Source organism: Carcharhinus amblyrhynchos, chromosome 8, assembly GCF_965287045.1.
Source record: "Carcharhinus amblyrhynchos chromosome 8, sCarAmb.v2.hapA, whole genome shotgun sequence".
In the NCBI taxonomy this organism is placed as follows: Eukaryota; Metazoa; Chordata; class Chondrichthyes; order Carcharhiniformes; family Carcharhinidae; genus Carcharhinus; species Carcharhinus amblyrhynchos.
Window position 1 is genome coordinate 91,107,202 of NC_137331.1, and position 15,899 is coordinate 91,123,100.

Consider the following 15,899-nt stretch of genomic DNA (forward strand, 5'->3'; position numbering starts at 1 on the left):
CATCTCTGATGAATTGCGTCCTCTTCGTTCTCACCCGCTGCCGATGGTACATGCTCTCGACAGAAAAGCATCGGCTTTGTTTAAGCAGCGCATGTCTGCAGCAGGATCTCACTCCTGTCCGTACATTTACTTCCATACAGCTGCTGAGACTACGACGGCAATCAAGTCGGACTACATTGTGCAACTTCACAGGGTTCAGTTCAACTTGCGGGTGCAGGCTTCACGCGTGAGAGGCAGTTGCATTGATGCCCGCGTTCCCGAATCTCTCCATGGTTCCAGCAAAATTCAGTCTACACACCTCCGAAATTTGAACTTGCGCTGTTCCACAAGGACTCCACAGATCGTAGATGATAGGATCCTACAGTGCAGGAGGAGGCCATTCGGCCCATCCAATCTGCACCAGCAGCACTCCCACCCAGACCCTGTTTGCATGATGTCATGCACCTGACATAGCCCGTCCCACTGGCATTCAGGGGTAATTCAGCATGGCCAATCAATCTTACCCGCATGTCTGAGTTAGAGCCAGATGAGAGTTTTTGGATCGCGGCATCAATGAAGGTGTCTTTATTTTCCCAAAGATCAAAGGTGCAATCCTGAGGGGAGTCAAGAATTTAACTCTGCGAATCTTGTCCTTGTCTGTGAGGTTGAAGTGGAAGTTTTCCACTGGCACGCAGCCCACTGACCTCCATGTGCATCTGCTGCATGCGCTTACTGACACAGTGAGCGAAGCCTTTAGGTTTCAACGTGCGCCAAGTCAGAATTCAACAACTGCAAGAAGTTGCAGGGCAGTTAGGATGAATGCAATAAGTTGAGGTTTGCAGCATGAGACATTGAATTGAGCAGAGCACAGGCCACGGCTGTGGAGAAAGAGTTCATGGCTGACAGTCTCACTCAGCTGGAACAATCTGAGGTGGATGAATCGGCAAAGAGCTATAGGCGCATGGCAGTCAACGAGTAAAGAGAGAGTCATGGTGTGCTTCCCTTCGATAGCTCAGCTGGTAGAGCGGAGGACTGTAGATGATTCATACCCGACATCCTTAGGTCGCTGGTTCAATTCCGGCTCGAAGGAAGCCCGCCGTTGACTTTTACCAGAACTCTGCATGGAGCAGCATGAGACATTGTGCCAGTCGTTGCAGCTCGTCACTTGCATTCGTCTCGCAGCTTCCTCTCCATCTGCAGCAGCATTCCTTTTCCACTTTGAGAGGAGCCGCTAGCTGGCTCTTTTACTTCTGCCTTTGCACTTCCTGGCCAGTAGGAAATGCATTGCAGCAGCAATGCTTCCAAGCAGCCGCAATCCATTCAAAGTACCAGCAGTATTCTGTCAGTCGCACACAGCGCGCCACTGCCCCATTATACTCATGCTTGCCACCACTTTCAGCTTGTCTCAATTTAATTCATGAGCTCAGTTTCTTCTCTGCTTCTTTGACCATCTCTGATGAATTGCGTCCTCTTCGTTCTCACCCGCTGCCGATGGTACATGCTCTCGACAGAAAAGCATCGGCTTTGTTTAAGCAGCGCATGTCTGCAGCAGGATCTCACTCCTGTCCGTACATTTACTTCCATACAGCTGCTGAGACTACGACGGCAATCAAGTCGGACTACATTGTGCAACTTCACAGGGTTCAGTTCAACTTGCGGGTGCAGGCTTCACGCGTGAGAGGCAGTTGCATTGATGCCCGCGTTCCCGAATCTCTCCATGGTTCCAGCAAAATTCAGTCTACACACCTCCGAAATTTGAACTTGCGCTGTTCCACAAGGACTCCACAGATCGTAGATGATAGGATCCTACAGTGCAGGAGGAGGCCATTCGGCCCATCCAATCTGCACCAGCAGCACTCCCACCCAGACCCTGTTTGCATGATGTCATGCACCTGACATAGCCCGTCCCACTGGCATTCAGGGGTAATTCAGCATGGCCAATCAATCTTACCCGCATGTCTGAGTTAGAGCCAGATGAGAGTTTTTGGATCGCGGCATCAATGAAGGTGTCTTTATTTTCCCAAAGATCAAAGGTGCAATCCTGAGGGGAGTCAAGAATTTAACTCTGCGAATCTTGTCCTTGTCTGTGAGGTTGAAGTGGAAGTTTTCCACTGGCACGCAGCCCACTGACCTCCATGTGCATCTGCTGCATGCGCTTACTGACACAGTGAGCGAAGCCTTTAGGTTTCAACGTGCGCCAAGTCAGAATTCAACAACTGCAAGAAGTTGCAGGGCAGTTAGGATGAATGCAATAAGTTGAGGTTTGCAGCATGAGACATTGAATTGAGCAGAGCACAGGCCACGGCTGTGGAGAAAGAGTTCATGGCTGACAGTCTCACTCAGCTGGAACAATCTGAGGTGGATGAATCGGCAAAGAGCTATAGGCGCATGGCAGTCAACGAGTAAAGAGAGAGTCATGGTGTGCTTCCCTTCGATAGCTCAGCTGGTAGAGCGGAGGACTGTAGATGATTCATACCCGACATCCTTAGGTCGCTGGTTCAATTCCGGCTCGAAGGCAGCCCGCCGTTGACTTTTACCAGAACTCTGCATGGAGCAGCATGAGACATTGTGCCAGTCGTTGCAGCTCGTCACTTGCATTCGTCTCGCAGCTTCCTCTCCATCTGCAGCAGCATTCCTTTTCCACTTTGAGAGGAGCCGCTAGCTGGCTCTTTTACTTCTGCCTTTGCACTTCCTGGCCAGTAGGAAATGCATTGCAGCAGCAATGCTTCCAAGCAGCCGCAATCCATTCAAAGTACCAGCAGTATTCTGTCAGTCGCACACAGCGCGCCACTGCCCCATTATACTCATGCTTGCCACCACTTTCAGCTTGTCTCAATTTAATTCATGAGCTCAGTTTCTTCTCTGCTTCTTTGACCATCTCTGATGAATTGCGTCCTCATCGTTCTCACCTGCTGCCGATGGTACATGCTCTCGACAGAAAAGCATCGGCTTTGTTTAAGCAGCGCATGTCTGCAGCAGGATCTCACTCCTGTCCGTACATTTACTTCCATACAGCTGCTGAGACTTCGACGGCAATCAAGTCGGACTAGATTATGCAACTTCACAGGGTTCAGTTCAACTTGCGGGTGCAGGCTTCACACGTGAGAGGCAGTTGCATTGATGCCCGCGTTCCCGAATCTCTCCATGGTTCCAGCAAAATTCAGTCTACACACCTCCGAAATTTGAACTTGCGCTGTTCCACAAGGACTCCACAGATCGTAGATGATAGGATCCTACAGTGCAGGAGGAGGCCTTTCGGCCCATCCAATCGGCACCATCAGCACTCCCACCCAGACCCTGTTTGCATGATGTCATGCACCTGACATAGCCCGTCCCACTGGCATTCAGGGGTAATTCAGCATGGCCAATCAATCTTACCCGCATGTCTGAGTTAGAGCCAGATGAGAGTTTTTGGATCGCGGCATCAATGAAGGTGTCTTTATTTTCCCAAAGATCAAAGGTGCAATCCTGAGGGGAGTCAAGAATTTAACTCTGCGAATCTTGTCCTTGTCTGTGAGGTTGAAGTGGAAGTTTTCCACTGGCACGCAGCCCACTGACCTCCATGTGCATCTGCTGCATGCGCTTACTGACACAGTGAGCGAAGCCTTTAGGTTTCAACGTGCGCCAAGTCAGAATTCAACAACTGCAAGAAGTTGCAGGGCAGTTAGGATGAATGCAATAAGTTGAGGTTTGCAGCATGAGACATTGAATTGAGCAGAGCACAGGCCACGGCTGTGGAGAAAGAGTTCATGGCTGACAGTCTCACTCAGCTGGAACAATCTGAGGTGGATGAATCGGCAAAGAGCTATAGGCGCATGGCAGTCAACGAGTAAAGAGAGAGTCATGGTGTGCTTCCCTTCGATAGCTCAGCTGGTAGAGCGGAGGACTGTAGATGATTCATACCCGACATCCTTAGGTCGCTGGTTCAATTCCGGCTCGAAGGAAGCCCGCCGTTGACTTTTACCAGAACTCTGCATGGAGCAGCATGAGACATTGTGCCAGTCGTTGCAGCTCGTCACTTGCATTCGTCTCGCAGCTTCCTCTCCATCTGCAGCAGCATTCCTTTTCCACTTTGAGAGGAGCCGCTAGCTGGCTCTTTTACTTCTGCCTTTGCACTTCCTGGCCAGTAGGAAATGCATTGCAGCAGCAATGCTTCCAAGCAGCCGCAATCCATTCAAAGTACCAGCAGTATTCTGTCAGTCGCACACAGCGCGCCACTGCCCCATTATACTCATGCTTGCCACCACTTTCAGCTTGTCTCAATTTAATTCATGAGCTCAGTTTCTTCTCTGCTTCTTTGACCATCTCTGATGAATTGCGTCCTCATCGTTCTCACCCGCTGCCGATGGTACATGCTCTCGACAGAAAAGCATCGGCTTTGTTTAAGCAGCGCATGTCTGCAGCAGGATCTCACTCCTGTCCGTACATTTACTTCCATACAGCTGCTGAGACTACGACGGCAATCAAGTCGGACTACATTGTGCAACTTCACAGGGTTCAGTTCAACTTGCGGGTGCAGGCTTCACGCGTGAGAGGCAGTTGCATTGATGCCCGCGTTCCCGAATCTCTCCATGGTTCCAGCAAAATTCAGTCTACACACCTCCGAAATTTGAACTTGCGCTGTTCCACAAGGACTCCACAGATCGTAGATGATAGGATCCTACAGTGCAGGAGGAGGCCATTCGGCCCATCCAATCTGCACCAGCAGCACTCCCACCCAGACCCTGTTTGCATGATGTCATGCACCTGACATAGCCCGTCCCACTGGCATTCAGGGGTAATTCAGCATGGCCAATCAATCTTACCCGCATGTCTGTGTTAGAGCCAGATGAGAGTTTTTGGATCGCGGCATCAATGAAGGTGTCTTTATTTTCCCAAAGATCAAAGGTGCAATCCTGAGGGGAGTCAAGAATTTAACTCTGCGAATCTTGTCCTTGTCTGTGAGGTTGAAGTGGAAGTTTTCCACTGGCACGCAGCCCACTGACCTCCATGTGCATCTGCTGCATGCGCTTACTGACACAGTGAGCGAAGCCTTTAGGTTTCAACGTGCGCCAAGTCAGAATTCAACAACTGCAAGAAGTTGCAGGGCAGTTAGGATGAATGCAATAAGTTGAGGTTTGCAGCATGAGACATTGAATTGAGCAGAGCACAGGCCACGGCTGTGGAGAAAGAGTTCATGGCTGACAGTCTCACTCAGCTGGAACAATCTGAGGTGGATGAATCGGCAAAGAGCTATAGGCGCATGGCAGTCAACGAGTAAAGAGAGAGTCATGGTGTGCTTCCCTTCGATAGCTCAGCTGGTAGAGCGGAGGACTGTAGATGATTCATACCCGACATCCTTAGGTCGCTGGTTCAATTCCGGCTCGAAGGCAGCCCGCCGTTGACTTTTACCAGAACTCTGCATGGAGCAGCATGAGACATTGTGCCAGTCGTTGCAGCTCGTCACTTGCATTCGTCTCGCAGCTTCCTCTCCATCTGCAGCAGCATTCCTTTTCCACTTTGAGAGGAGCCGCTAGCTGGCTCTTTTACTTCTGCCTTTGCACTTCCTGGCCAGTAGGAAATGCATTGCAGCAGCAATGCTTCCAAGCAGCCGCAATCCATTCAAAGTACCAGCAGTATTCTGTCAGTCGCACACAGCGCGCCACTGCCCCATTATACTCATGCTTGCCACCACTTTCAGCTTGTCTCAATTTAATTCATGAGCTCAGTTTCTTCTCTGCTTCTTTGACCATCTCTGATGAATTGCGTCCTCATCGTTCTCACCCGCTGCCGATGGTACATGCTCTCGACAGAAAAGCATCGGCTTTGTTTAAGCAGCGCATGTCTGCAGCAGGATCTGACTCCTGTCCGTACATTTACTTCCATACAGCTGCTGAGACTACGACGGCAGTCAAGTCGGACTACATTGTGCAACTTCACAGGGTTCAGTTCAACTTGCGGGTGCAGGCTTCACGCGTGAGAGGCAGTTGCATTGATGCCCGCGTTCCCGAATCTCTCCATGGTTCCAGCAAAATTCAGTCTACACACCTCCGAAATTTGAACTTGCGCTGTTCCACAAGGACTCCACAGATCGTAGATGATAGGATCCTACAGTGCAGGAGGAGGCCATTCGGCCCATCCAATCTGCACCAGCAGCACTCCCACCCAGACCCTGTTTGCATGATGTCATGCACCTGACATAGCCCGTCCCACTGGCATTCAGGGGTAATTCAGCATGGCCAATCAATCTTACCCGCATGTCTGAGTTAGAGCCAGATGAGAGTTTTTGGATCGCGGCATCAATGAAGGTGTCTTTATTTTCCCAAAGATCAAAGGTGCAATCCTGAGGGGAGTCAAGAATTTAACTCTGCGAATCTTGTCCTTGTCTGTGAGGTTGAAGTGGAAGTTTTCCACTGGCACGCAGCCCACTGACCTCCATGTGCATCTGCTGCATGCGCTTACTGACACAGTGAGCGAAGCCTTTAGGTTTCAACGTGCGCCAAGTCAGAATTCAACAACTGCAAGAAGTTGCAGGGCAGTTAGGATGAATGCAATAAGTTGAGGTTTGCAGCATGAGACATTGAATTGAGCAGAGCACAGGCCACGGCTGTGGAGAAAGAGTTCATGGCTGACAGTCTCACTCAGCTGGAACAATCTGAGGTGGATGAATCGGCAAAGAGCTATAGGCGCATGGCAGTCAACGAGTAAAGAGAGAGTCATGGTGTGCTTCCCTTCGATAGCTCAGCTGGTAGAGCGGAGGACTGTAGATGATTCATACCCGACATCCTTAGGTCGCTGGTTCAATTCCGGCTCGAAGGCAGCCCGCCGTTGACTTTTACCAGAACTCTGCATGGAGCAGCATGAGACATTGTGCCAGTCGTTGCAGCTCGTCACTTGCATTCGTCTCGCAGCTTCCTCTCCATCTGCAGCAGCATTCCTTTTCCACTTTGAGAGGAGCCGCTAGCTGGCTCTTTTACTTCTGCCTTTGCACTTCCTGGCCAGTAGGAAATGCATTGCAGCAGCAATGCTTCCAAGCAGCCGCAATCCATTCAAAGTACCAGCAGTATTCTGTCAGTCGCACACAGCGCGCCACTGCCCCATTATACTCATGCTTGCCACCACTTTCAGCTTGTCTCAATTTAATTCATGAGCTCAGTTTCTTCTCTGCTTCTTTGACCATCTCTGATGAATTGCGTCCTCTTCGTTCTCACCCGCTGCCGATGGTACATGCTCTCGACAGAAAAGCATCGGCTTTGTTTAAGCAGCGCATGTCTGCAGCAGGATCTCACTCCTGTCCGTACATTTACTTCCATACAGCTGCTGAGACTACGACGGCAATCAAGTCGGACTACATTGTGCAACTTCACAGGGTTCAGTTCAACTTGCGGGTGCAGGCTTCACGCGTGAGAGGCAGTTGCATTGATGCCCGCGTTCCCGAATCTCTCCATGGTTCCAGCAAAATTCAGTCTACACACCTCCGAAATTTGAACTTGCGCTGTTCCACAAGGACTCCACAGATCGTAGATGATAGGATCCTACAGTGCAGGAGGAGGCCATTCGGCCCATCCAATCTGCACCAGCAGCACTCCCACCCAGACCCTGTTTGCATGATGTCATGCACCTGACATAGCCCGTCCCACTGGCATTCAGGGGTAATTCAGCATGGCCAATCAATCTTACCCGCATGTCTGAGTTAGAGCCAGATGAGAGTTTTTGGATCGCGGCATCAATGAAGGTGTCTTTATTTTCCCAAAGATCAAAGGTGCAATCCTGAGGGGAGTCAAGAATTTAACTCTGCGAATCTTGTCCTTGTCTGTGAGGTTGAAGTGGAAGTTTTCCACTGGCACGCAGCCCACTGACCTCCATGTGCATCTGCTGCATGCGCTTACTGACACAGTGAGCGAAGCCTTTAGGTTTCAACGTGCGCCAAGTCAGAATTCAACAACTGCAAGAAGTTGCAGGGCAGTTAGGATGAATGCAATAAGTTGAGGTTTGCAGCATGAGACATTGAATTGAGCAGAGCACAGGCCACGGCTGTGGAGAAAGAGTTCATGGCTGACAGTCTCACTCAGCTGGAACAATCTGAGGTGGATGAATCGGCAAAGAGCTATAGGCGCATGGCAGTCAACGAGTAAAGAGAGAGTCATGGTGTGCTTCCCTTCGATAGCTCAGCTGGTAGAGCGGAGGACTGTAGATGATTCATACCCGACATCCTTAGGTCGCTGGTTCAATTCCGGCTCGAAGGAAGCCCGCCGTTGACTTTTACCAGAACTCTGCATGGAGCAGCATGAGACATTGTGCCAGTCGTTGCAGCTCGTCACTTGCATTCGTCTCGCAGCTTCCTCTCCATCTGCAGCAGCATTCCTTTTCCACTTTGAGAGGAGCCGCTAGCTGGCTCTTTTACTTCTGCCTTTGCACTTCCTGGCCAGTAGGAAATGCATTGCAGCAGCAATGCTTCCAAGCAGCCGCAATCCATTCAAAGTACCAGCAGTATTCTGTCAGTCGCACACAGCGCGCCACTGCCCCATTATACTCATGCTTGCCACCACTTTCAGCTTGTCTCAATTTAATTCATGAGCTCAGTTTCTTCTCTGCTTCTTTGACCATCTCTGATGAATTGCGTCCTCATCGTTCTCACCTGCTGCCGATGGTACATGCTCTCGACAGAAAAGCATCGGCTTTGTTTAAGCAGCGCATGTCTGCAGCAGGATCTCACTCCTGTCCGTACATTTACTTCCATACAGCTGCTGAGACTTCGACGGCAATCAAGTCGGACTAGATTATGCAACTTCACAGGGTTCAGTTCAACTTGCGGGTGCAGGCTTCACACGTGAGAGGCAGTTGCATTGATGCCCGCGTTCCCGAATCTCTCCATGGTTCCAGCAAAATTCAGTCTACACACCTCCGAAATTTGAACTTGCGCTGTTCCACAAGGACTCCACAGATCGTAGATGATAGGATCCTACAGTGCAGGAGGAGGCCTTTCGGCCCATCCAATCGGCACCATCAGCACTCCCACCCAGACCCTGTTTGCATGATGTCATGCACCTGACATAGCCCGTCCCACTGGCATTCAGGGGTAATTCAGCATGGCCAATCAATCTTACCCGCATGTCTGAGTTAGAGCCAGATGAGAGTTTTTGGATCGCGGCATCAATGAAGGTGTCTTTATTTTCCCAAAGATCAAAGGTGCAATCCTGAGGGGAGTCAAGAATTTAACTCTGCGAATCTTGTCCTTGTCTGTGAGGTTGAAGTGGAAGTTTTCCACTGGCACGCAGCCCACTGACCTCCATGTGCATCTGCTGCATGCGCTTACTGACACAGTGAGCGAAGCCTTTAGGTTTCAACGTGCGCCAAGTCAGAATTCAACAACTGCAAGAAGTTGCAGGGCAGTTAGGATGAATGCAATAAGTTGAGGTTTGCAGCATGAGACATTGAATTGAGCAGAGCACAGGCCACGGCTGTGGAGAAAGAGTTCATGGCTGACAGTCTCACTCAGCTGGAACAATCTGAGGTGGATGAATCGGCAAAGAGCTATAGGCGCATGGCAGTCAACGAGTAAAGAGAGAGTCATGGTGTGCTTCCCTTCGATAGCTCAGCTGGTAGAGCGGAGGACTGTAGATGATTCATACCCGACATCCTTAGGTCGCTGGTTCAATTCCGGCTCGAAGGAAGCCCGCCGTTGACTTTTACCAGAACTCTGCATGGAGCAGCATGAGACATTGTGCCAGTCGTTGCAGCTCGTCACTTGCATTCGTCTCGCAGCTTCCTCTCCATCTGCAGCAGCATTCCTTTTCCACTTTGAGAGGAGCCGCTAGCTGGCTCTTTTACTTCTGCCTTTGCACTTCCTGGCCAGTAGGAAATGCATTGCAGCAGCAATGCTTCCAAGCAGCCGCAATCCATTCAAAGTACCAGCAGTATTCTGTCAGTCGCACACAGCGCGCCACTGCCCCATTATACTCATGCTTGCCACCACTTTCAGCTTGTCTCAATTTAATTCATGAGCTCAGTTTCTTCTCTGCTTCTTTGACCATCTCTGATGAATTGCGTCCTCATCGTTCTCACCCGCTGCCGATGGTACATGCTCTCGACAGAAAAGCATCGGCTTTGTTTAAGCAGCGCATGTCTGCAGCAGGATCTGACTCCTGTCCGTACATTTACTTCCATACAGCTGCTGAGACTACGACGGCAGTCAAGTCGGACTACATTGTGCAACTTCACAGGGTTCAGTTCAACTTGCGGGTGCAGGCTTCACGCGTGAGAGGCAGTTGCATTGATGCCCGCGTTCCCGAATCTCTCCATGGTTCCAGCAAAATTCAGTCTACACACCTCCGAAATTTGAACTTGCGCTGTTCCACAAGGACTCCACAGATCGTAGATGATAGGATCCTACAGTGCAGGAGGAGGCCATTCGGCCCATCCAATCTGCACCAGCAGCACTCCCACCCAGACCCTGTTTGCATGATGTCATGCACCTGACATAGCCCGTCCCACTGGCATTCAGGGGTAATTCAGCATGGCCAATCAATCTTACCCGCATGTCTGTGTTAGAGCCAGATGAGAGTTTTTGGATCGCGGCATCAATGAAGGTGTCTTTATTTTCCCAAAGATCAAAGGTGCAATCCTGAGGGGAGTCAAGAATTTAACTCTGCGAATCTTGTCCTTGTCTGTGAGGTTGAAGTGGAAGTTTTCCACTGGCACGCAGCCCACTGACCTCCATGTGCATCTGCTGCATGCGCTTACTGACACAGTGAGCGAAGCCTTTAGGTTTCAACGTGCGCCAAGTCAGAATTCAACAACTGCAAGAAGTTGCAGGGCAGTTAGGATGAATGCAATAAGTTGAGGTTTGCAGCATGAGACATTGAATTGAGCAGAGCACAGGCCACGGCTGTGGAGAAAGAGTTCATGGCTGACAGTCTCACTCAGCTGGAACAATCTGAGGTGGATGAATCGGCAAAGAGCTATAGGCGCATGGCAGTCAACGAGTAAAGAGAGAGTCATGGTGTGCTTCCCTTCGATAGCTCAGCTGGTAGAGCGGAGGACTGTAGATGATTCATACCCGACATCCTTAGGTCGCTGGTTCAATTCCGGCTCGAAGGCAGCCCGCCGTTGACTTTTACCAGAACTCTGCATGGAGCAGCATGAGACATTGTGCCAGTCGTTGCAGCTCGTCACTTGCATTCGTCTCGCAGCTTCCTCTCCATCTGCAGCAGCATTCCTTTTCCACTTTGAGAGGAGCCGCTAGCTGGCTCTTTTACTTCTGCCTTTGCACTTCCTGGCCAGTAGGAAATGCATTGCAGCAGCAATGCTTCCAAGCAGCCGCAATCCATTCAAAGTACCAGCAGTATTCTGTCAGTCGCACACAGCGCGCCACTGCCCCATTATACTCATGCTTGCCACCACTTTCAGCTTGTCTCAATTTAATTCATGAGCTCAGTTTCTTCTCTGCTTCTTTGACCATCTCTGATGAATTGCGTCCTCATCGTTCTCACCCGCTGCCGATGGTACATGCTCTCGACAGAAAAGCATCGGCTTTGTTTAAGCAGCGCATGTCTGCAGCAGGATCTGACTCCTGTCCGTACATTTACTTCCATACAGCTGCTGAGACTACGACGGCAGTCAAGTCGGACTACATTGTGCAACTTCACAGGGTTCAGTTCAACTTGCGGGTGCAGGCTTCACGCGTGAGAGGCAGTTGCATTGATGCCCGCGTTCCCGAATCTCTCCATGGTTCCAGCAAAATTCAGTCTACACACCTCCGAAATTTGAACTTGCGCTGTTCCACAAGGACTCCACAGATCGTAGATGATAGGATCCTACAGTGCAGGAGGAGGCCATTCGGCCCATCCAATCTGCACCAGCAGCACTCCCACCCAGACCCTGTTTGCATGATGTCATGCACCTGACATAGCCCGTCCCACTGGCATTCAGGGGTAATTCAGCATGGCCAATCAATCTTACCCGCATGTCTGAGTTAGAGCCAGATGAGAGTTTTTGGATCGCGGCATCAATGAAGGTGTCTTTATTTTCCCAAAGATCAAAGGTGCAATCCTGAGGGGAGTCAAGAATTTAACTCTGCGAATCTTGTCCTTGTCTGTGAGGTTGAAGTGGAAGTTTTCCACTGGCACGCAGCCCACTGACCTCCATGTGCATCTGCTGCATGCGCTTACTGACACAGTGAGCGAAGCCTTTAGGTTTCAACGTGCGCCAAGTCAGAATTCAACAACTGCAAGAAGTTGCAGGGCAGTTAGGATGAATGCAATAAGTTGAGGTTTGCAGCATGAGACATTGAATTGAGCAGAGCACAGGCCACGGCTGTGGAGAAAGAGTTCATGGCTGACAGTCTCACTCAGCTGGAACAATCTGAGGTGGATGAATCGGCAAAGAGCTATAGGCGCATGGCAGTCAACGAGTAAAGAGAGAGTCATGGTGTGCTTCCCTTCGATAGCTCAGCTGGTAGAGCGGAGGACTGTAGATGATTCATACCCGACATCCTTAGGTCGCTGGTTCAATTCCGGCTCGAAGGCAGCCCGCCGTTGACTTTTACCAGAACTCTGCATGGAGCAGCATGAGACATTGTGCCAGTCGTTGCAGCTCGTCACTTGCATTCGTCTCGCAGCTTCCTCTCCATCTGCAGCAGCATTCCTTTTCCACTTTGAGAGGAGCCGCTAGCTGGCTCTTTTACTTCTGCCTTTGCACTTCCTGGCCAGTAGGAAATGCATTGCAGCAGCAATGCTTCCAAGCAGCCGCAATCCATTCAAAGTACCAGCAGTATTCTGTCAGTCGCACACAGCGCGCCACTGCCCCATTATACTCATGCTTGCCACCACTTTCAGCTTGTCTCAATTTAATTCATGAGCTCAGTTTCTTCTCTGCTTCTTTGACCATCTCTGATGAATTGCGTCCTCTTCGTTCTCACCCGCTGCCGATGGTACATGCTCTCGACAGAAAAGCATCGGCTTTGTTTAAGCAGCGCATGTCTGCAGCAGGATCTCACTCCTGTCCGTACATTTACTTCCATACAGCTGCTGAGACTACGACGGCAATCAAGTCGGACTACATTGTGCAACTTCACAGGGTTCAGTTCAACTTGCGGGTGCAGGCTTCACGCGTGAGAGGCAGTTGCATTGATGCCCGCGTTCCCGAATCTCTCCATGGTTCCAGCAAAATTCAGTCTACACACCTCCGAAATTTGAACTTGCGCTGTTCCACAAGGACTCCACAGATCGTAGATGATAGGATCCTACAGTGCAGGAGGAGGCCATTCGGCCCATCCAATCTGCACCAGCAGCACTCCCACCCAGACCCTGTTTGCATGATGTCATGCACCTGACATAGCCCGTCCCACTGGCATTCAGGGGTAATTCAGCATGGCCAATCAATCTTACCCGCATGTCTGAGTTAGAGCCAGATGAGAGTTTTTGGATCGCGGCATCAATGAAGGTGTCTTTATTTTCCCAAAGATCAAAGGTGCAATCCTGAGGGGAGTCAAGAATTTAACTCTGCGAATCTTGTCCTTGTCTGTGAGGTTGAAGTGGAAGTTTTCCACTGGCACGCAGCCCACTGACCTCCATGTGCATCTGCTGCATGCGCTTACTGACACAGTGAGCGAAGCGTTTAGGTTTCAACGTGCGCCAAGTCAGAATTCAACAACTGCAAGAAGTTGCAGGGCAGTTAGGATGAATGCAATAAGTTGAGGTTTGCAGCATGAGATATTGAATTGAGCAGAGCACAGGCCACGGCTGTGGAGAAAGAGTTCATGGCTGACAGTCTCACTCAGCTGGAACAATCTGAGGTGGATGAATCGGCAAAGAGCTATAGGCGCATGGCAGTCAACGAGTAAAGAGAGAGTCATGGTGTGCTTCCCTTCGATAGCTCAGCTGGTAGAGCGGAGGACTGTAGATGATTCATACCCGACATCCTTAGGTCGCTGGTTCAATTCCGGCTCGAAGGAAGCCCGCCGTTGACTTTTACCAGAACTCTGCATGGAGCAGCATGAGACATTGTGCCAGTCGTTGCAGCTCGTCACTTGCATTCGTCTCGCAGCTTCCTCTCCATCTGCAGCAGCATTCCTTTTCCACTTTGAGAGGAGCCGCTAGCTGGCTCTTTTACTTCTGCCTTTGCACTTCCTGGCCAGTAGGAAATGCATTGCAGCAGCAATGCTTCCAAGCAGCCGCAATCCATTCAAAGTACCAGCAGTATTCTGTCAGTCGCACACAGCGCGCCACTGCCCCATTATACTCATGCTTGCCACCACTTTCAGCTTGTCTCAATTTAATTCATGAGCTCAGTTTCTTCTCTGCTTCTTTGACCATCTCTGATGAATTGCGTCCTCATCGTTCTCACCTGCTGCCGATGGTACATGCTCTCGACAGAAAAGCATCGGCTTTGTTTAAGCAGCGCATGTCTGCAGCAGGATCTCACTCCTGTCCGTACATTTACTTCCATACAGCTGCTGAGACTTCGACGGCAATCAAGTCGGACTAGATTATGCAACTTCACAGGGTTCAGTTCAACTTGCGGGTGCAGGCTTCACACGTGAGAGGCAGTTGCATTGATGCCCGCGTTCCCGAATCTCTCCATGGTTCCAGCAAAATTCAGTCTACACACCTCCGAAATTTGAACTTGCGCTGTTCCACAAGGACTCCACAGATCGTAGATGATAGGATCCTACAGTGCAGGAGGAGGCCTTTCGGCCCATCCAATCGGCACCATCAGCACTCCCACCCAGACCCTGTTTGCATGATGTCATGCACCTGACATAGCCCGTCCCACTGGCATTCAGGGGTAATTCAGCATGGCCAATCAATCTTACCCGCATGTCTGAGTTAGAGCCAGATGAGAGTTTTTGGATCGCGGCATCAATGAAGGTGTCTTTATTTTCCCAAAGATCAAAGGTGCAATCCTGAGGGGAGTCAAGAATTTAACTCTGCGAATCTTGTCCTTGTCTGTGAGGTTGAAGTGGAAGTTTTCCACTGGCACGCAGCCCACTGACCTCCATGTGCATCTGCTGCATGCGCTTACTGACACAGTGAGCGAAGCCTTTAGGTTTCAACGTGCGCCAAGTCAGAATTCAACAACTGCAAGAAGTTGCAGGGCAGTTAGGATGAATGCAATAAGTTGAGGTTTGCAGCATGAGACATTGAATTGAGCAGAGCACAGGCCACGGCTGTGGAGAAAGAGTTCATGGCTGACAGTCTCACTCAGCTGGAACAATCTGAGGTGGATGAATCGGCAAAGAGCTATAGGCGCATGGCAGTCAACGAGTAAAGAGAGAGTCATGGTGTGCTTCCCTTCGATAGCTCAGCTGGTAGAGCGGAGGACTGTAGATGATTCATACCCGACATCCTTAGGTCGCTGGTTCAATTCCGGCTCGAAGGAAGCCCGCCGTTGACTTTTACCAGAACTCTGCATGGAGCAGCATGAGACATTGTGCCAGTCGTTGCAGCTCGTCACTTGCATTCGTCTCGCAGCTTCCTCTCCATCTGCAGCAGCATTCCTTTTCCACTTTGAGAGGAGCCGCTAGCTGGCTCTTTTACTTCTGCCTTTGCACTTCCTGGCCAGTAGGAAATGCATTGCAGCAGCAATGCTTCCAAGCAGCCGCAATCCATTCAAAGTACCAGCAGTATTCTGTCAGTCGCACACAGCGCGCCACTGCCCCATTATACTCATGCTTGCCACCACTTTCAGCTTGTCTCAATTTAATTCATGAGCTCAGTTTCTTCTCTGCTTCTTTGACCATCTCTGATGAATTGCGTCCTCATCGTTCTCACCCGCTGCCGATGGTACATGCTCTCGACAGAAAAGCATCGGCTTTGTTTAAGCAGCGCATGTCTGCAGCAGGATCTGACTCCTGTCCGTACATTTACTTCCATACAGCTGCTGAGACTACGACGGCAGTCAAGTCGGACTACATTGTGCAACTTCACAGGGTTCAGTTC

General features: G+C 50.4%; 11 non-coding genes across 11 annotated transcripts; all 11 read left to right on the top strand.

Annotated features, from left to right (window-relative positions):
* The first annotated feature begins 980 nt into the window (after nt 1-980).
* trnay-gua (transfer RNA tyrosine (anticodon GUA)) lies at nt 981-1,069 on the top strand. The gene is given in 2 exon segments: nt 981-1,017; nt 1,034-1,069. It is a non-coding gene; the product is annotated as a tRNA-Tyr (tRNA).
* Nucleotides 1,070-2,407: 1,338 nt separating this feature from the next.
* Nucleotides 2,408-2,496, top strand: trnay-gua (transfer RNA tyrosine (anticodon GUA)). Its single transcript is given in 2 exon segments — nt 2,408-2,444; nt 2,461-2,496. It is a non-coding gene; the product is annotated as a tRNA-Tyr (tRNA).
* Nucleotides 2,497-3,834: 1,338 nt separating this feature from the next.
* On the top strand, nt 3,835-3,923 carry trnay-gua (transfer RNA tyrosine (anticodon GUA)). The gene is given in 2 exon segments: nt 3,835-3,871; nt 3,888-3,923. It is a non-coding gene; the product is annotated as a tRNA-Tyr (tRNA).
* Nucleotides 3,924-5,261: 1,338 nt separating this feature from the next.
* On the top strand, nt 5,262-5,350 carry trnay-gua (transfer RNA tyrosine (anticodon GUA)). The gene is given in 2 exon segments: nt 5,262-5,298; nt 5,315-5,350. It is a non-coding gene; the product is annotated as a tRNA-Tyr (tRNA).
* A 1,338-nt stretch (nt 5,351-6,688) lies between these two features.
* trnay-gua (transfer RNA tyrosine (anticodon GUA)) lies at nt 6,689-6,777 on the top strand. The gene is given in 2 exon segments: nt 6,689-6,725; nt 6,742-6,777. It is a non-coding gene; the product is annotated as a tRNA-Tyr (tRNA).
* A 1,338-nt stretch (nt 6,778-8,115) lies between these two features.
* trnay-gua (transfer RNA tyrosine (anticodon GUA)) lies at nt 8,116-8,204 on the top strand. Its single transcript is given in 2 exon segments — nt 8,116-8,152; nt 8,169-8,204. It is a non-coding gene; the product is annotated as a tRNA-Tyr (tRNA).
* A 1,338-nt stretch (nt 8,205-9,542) lies between these two features.
* trnay-gua (transfer RNA tyrosine (anticodon GUA)) lies at nt 9,543-9,631 on the top strand. Its single transcript is given in 2 exon segments — nt 9,543-9,579; nt 9,596-9,631. It is a non-coding gene; the product is annotated as a tRNA-Tyr (tRNA).
* Nucleotides 9,632-10,969: 1,338 nt separating this feature from the next.
* Nucleotides 10,970-11,058, top strand: trnay-gua (transfer RNA tyrosine (anticodon GUA)). Its single transcript is given in 2 exon segments — nt 10,970-11,006; nt 11,023-11,058. It is a non-coding gene; the product is annotated as a tRNA-Tyr (tRNA).
* A 1,338-nt stretch (nt 11,059-12,396) lies between these two features.
* Nucleotides 12,397-12,485, top strand: trnay-gua (transfer RNA tyrosine (anticodon GUA)). The gene is given in 2 exon segments: nt 12,397-12,433; nt 12,450-12,485. It is a non-coding gene; the product is annotated as a tRNA-Tyr (tRNA).
* A 1,338-nt stretch (nt 12,486-13,823) lies between these two features.
* Nucleotides 13,824-13,912, top strand: trnay-gua (transfer RNA tyrosine (anticodon GUA)). Its single transcript is given in 2 exon segments — nt 13,824-13,860; nt 13,877-13,912. It is a non-coding gene; the product is annotated as a tRNA-Tyr (tRNA).
* A 1,338-nt stretch (nt 13,913-15,250) lies between these two features.
* Nucleotides 15,251-15,339, top strand: trnay-gua (transfer RNA tyrosine (anticodon GUA)). Its single transcript is given in 2 exon segments — nt 15,251-15,287; nt 15,304-15,339. It is a non-coding gene; the product is annotated as a tRNA-Tyr (tRNA).
* Nucleotides 15,340-15,899: the final 560 nt, after the last annotated feature.